Genomic DNA, 3,819 nt, shown 5'->3' with positions numbered 1-3,819 from the left:
TTTGCATGTGAGGTACCCTTGCTTTGTTCAGTACAGCTAAGTACTGTTGGTTGGATTGCAATGTCTCTGTCAGGGATGGCTTTATTTATTGTAATTACAAAATTGTGTTATTTCTGTCAATTTGGCCTATTCTTTGCAATCATTTTCAGCTGGCGATCAAAGAGTACTCAAGTAACTAAAATGTTTCATTGTCTAATTTTTCTAGTCAGAAATTGACACAGTTCCTAACCACAAATTAGGCATATCACATTGGCCTGTGTACGTTTCCTCTTGCCATTTGTTGAGAACGTAGTTGAGAGTTGTATTATATGCTCAGATTAGGTGTGCCCTCTAGTGGTTAAATAGAAAACTGTAAATGATTCCTCTTTCTTCTTCATAGCCCTGATTGGAGGTCAGGCTCCAACATCAACACCGCAAATGAACCAACAAGGATCCCAGTAGTCTTAAAGCCGGAGAAGCCATTGTGGTCTTACAGTTGAAGTCGTAAGTTTAAATATACTTAGGTTGGAGTCATTAAAACTTGTTTTTCAACCACTCCACAAATTTCTTGTTAACAAACTACAGTTTTGGCGCAAGCCATTTTTCCAACAATTGTTTACAGACAGATTATTTAACTTATAATTCACTGTATCACAGTTCCAGTGGGTCAGAAGTTTACATACACAACTAAGTTGACTGTGCCTTTAACCTGTTGGGGATAGGGGACAGTATTTGCACGGCCGGATAAAAAACATACCCGATTTAATCTGGTTACTACTCCTGCCCAGTAACTAGAATATGCATATAATTGTTTGATTTGGATAGAAAACGCCCTAAAGTTTCTAAAACTGTTTGAATGGTGTCTGTGGGTATAACAGAACTCATTTGGCAGGCCAAAACCTGAGAAGATTCCAAACAGGAAACGCTCTCGCTGACTATTTCTTGGCCTTCTTGATCATCTCTAACCAAAACAGGGGATCTCTGGCATAACGTGACATTTTCTAACGCTCCCATAGGCTCTCAGAAGGCGCCAGAACGATGAATGGTGGCTTTGCAGGGCATGGCTGAAAAACATTAGCGCATTTGGTAAGTGGTCGATCTGAGGACAATGAGACTGGAGGCGCGTGCACGCGCCGACACCATGCTTACTTTCTCTCTCTTTGAACGAAAACAACGACTCCCGGTCGGAATATTATCGCTTTTTTTACGAGAAAAATAGCATAAAAATTGATTTTAAACAGCGTTTGACATGCTTCGAAGTACGGTAATGGAATATTTAGAATTTTTTTGTCACGAAATGCGTTGGGCGCGTCACCTTTCTTTACCCTTCGGATAGTGTCTTGAACGCACGAACAAAACGCCGCTATTTGGATATAACTATGGATTATTTGGAACCAAACCAACGTTTGTTATTGAAGTAGAAGTCCTGGGAGTGCATTCTGACGAAGAACAGCAAAGGTAATCAAACCTTTCTAATAGTAAATCGGAGTTTGGTGAGTACCACACTTGGTGGGTGTCAAAATAGCTAGCCTGTGATGGCTGGGCTATCTACTCAGAATATTGCAAAATGTGCTTTCACCGAAAAGCTATTTAAAAATCGGACATAGCGAGTGCATAAAGGAGTTCTGTATCTATAATTCTTAAAATAATTATGTTTTTTGTGAACGTTTATCGTGAGTAATTTAGTAAATTCACCGGAAGTGTTCGGTGGGAAAGCTAGTCACATGCTAGTCACATGCTAATGTAAAAAGCTGTTTTTTGATATAAATATGAACTTGATTGAACAAAACATGCATGTATTGTATAACATAATGTCCTAGGATTGTCATCTGATGAAGATCATCAAAGGTTAGTGCTGCATTTAGCTGTGGTTTGGGTTTATGTGACATTATATGCTAGCTTGAAAAATGGGTGTCTGATTATTTCTGGCTGGGTACTCTGCTGACATAATCTAATGTTTTGCTTTCGTTGTAAAGCCTTTTTGAAATCGGACAGGGTGGTTAGATTAACGAGAGTCTTGTCTTTAAAATGGTGTAAAATAGTCATATGTTTGAGAAATTGAAGTAATAGCATTTCTAAGGTATTTGAATATCGCGCCACGGGATTACACTGGCTGTTGAGAAGGTGGGACGCAAGCGTCCCACTGGCCCAGAGAGGTAAACAGCTTGGAAAATTCCAGAAAATGATGTCATGGCTTTAGAAGCTTCTGATAGGCTAATTGACATCATTTGAGTCAATTGGAGGTGTACCTGTGGATGTATTTCAAGGCCTACCTTCAAACTCTTTGCTTGACATAATGGGAAAATCAAAAGAAATCAGCCAAGACCTCAGAAAAAAATGTGTTGACTTCCACAAGTCTGGTTCATCCTTGGGAGCAATTTCCAAACGCCTGAAGGTACCATGTTTATCTGTACAAACAATAGTACATAAGTATAAACACCATGGGACCATGCAGCCGTCATACCTCTTAGGGAGGAGACGCGTTCTGTCTCCTAGAGATGAACATACTTTGGTGCGAAAAGCACAAATCAATCCCAGAACAACAGCAAAGGACCTTGTGAAGATGTTGGAGGAAACAGGTACAAAAGTATCCATATCCACAGTAAAACGAGTCCTATATTGACATAACCTGAAAGGCCGCTCAGCAAGGAAGAAGCCACTGCTCCAAAACCGCCATAAAAAAGTCAGACTACGATTTGCAACTGCACATGGGGACAAAGATTGTACTTTTTGGAGAAATGTCCTCTGGTCTGATGAAACAAAAATAGAACTGTTTGGCCATAATGACTATCGTTATGTTTGGAGGAAAAATGGGGAGGCTTGCAAGCCGAAGATCACCATCCCAACCGTGAAGCATGGGGGTGGCAGCATCATGTTGTGGGGGTGCTTTGCTGCAGGAGGGACTGGTGCACTTCACAAAATAGATGGCATCATGATGAAAGAAAATTATGTGGATATATTGAAACAACATCTCAAGACATCAGTCAGGAAGTTAAAGCTTGGTCGCAAATGGGTCTTCCAAATGGACAATGACCCCAAGCATACTTCCAAAGTTATGGCTAAATAGCTTAAGGACAACAAAGTCAAGGTATTGGAGTGGCCATCACAAAGCCCTGACCTCAATCCTATAGAACATTTGTGGGCAGAACTGAAAAAGCGTGTGCGAGCAAGGAGGCCTAGAAACCTGACTCAGTTACACCAGCTCTGTCAGGAGGAATGGGCCAAAATTCACCCAACTTATTGTGGGAAGCTTGTGGAAGGCTACCCGAAGCGTTTGACCGAAGTTAAACAATTTAAATGCAATGCTACCAAATACTAATTGAGTGTATGTAAACTTCTGACCCACTGGGAATGTGATGAAAGAAATAAAAGCTGAAAAAATTCATTCTCTCTACTGTTATTCTGACATTTCACATTCTTAAAATAAAGTGGTGATCCTAACTGACCTAAAACAGGGAATTTTTACTAGGATTAAATGTCAGGAATTGTGAAAAACTGAGTTTAAATGTATTTGGCTAAGGTGTATGTAAACTTCCGACTTCAACTGTAGTTACTCTGACTGATGGGTTATGCAGCAATGCCAACTGCCTATACAGTTTATCCCCGCACAGCAATGCCAACAATACCCTGAACTGTACAAGCTTAAAAGAGGGAGATGCGCACACACTCTGATCCTGGTAAGTGACAGACTACTTTATATATATCAACTCTTGTTAAAGACCAGAACCATTCAACTTGTGTATGACAAGGACACAAAAATAAGTGGCTTGTGAGGCTCAATAGAGCAGGACTTGTTGTTTTCACCTTATTGTACTTTCAATGCATATGTGCCTTCCTCCC

This window comes from Salmo trutta, chromosome 15 (genome assembly GCF_901001165.1).
Source record: "Salmo trutta chromosome 15, fSalTru1.1, whole genome shotgun sequence".
Lineage (NCBI taxonomy): Eukaryota > Metazoa > Chordata > Actinopteri > Salmoniformes > Salmonidae > Salmo > Salmo trutta.
The sequence above is the reverse complement of the archived record's forward strand: the minus strand, read 5'-3'. Positions refer to the sequence as shown.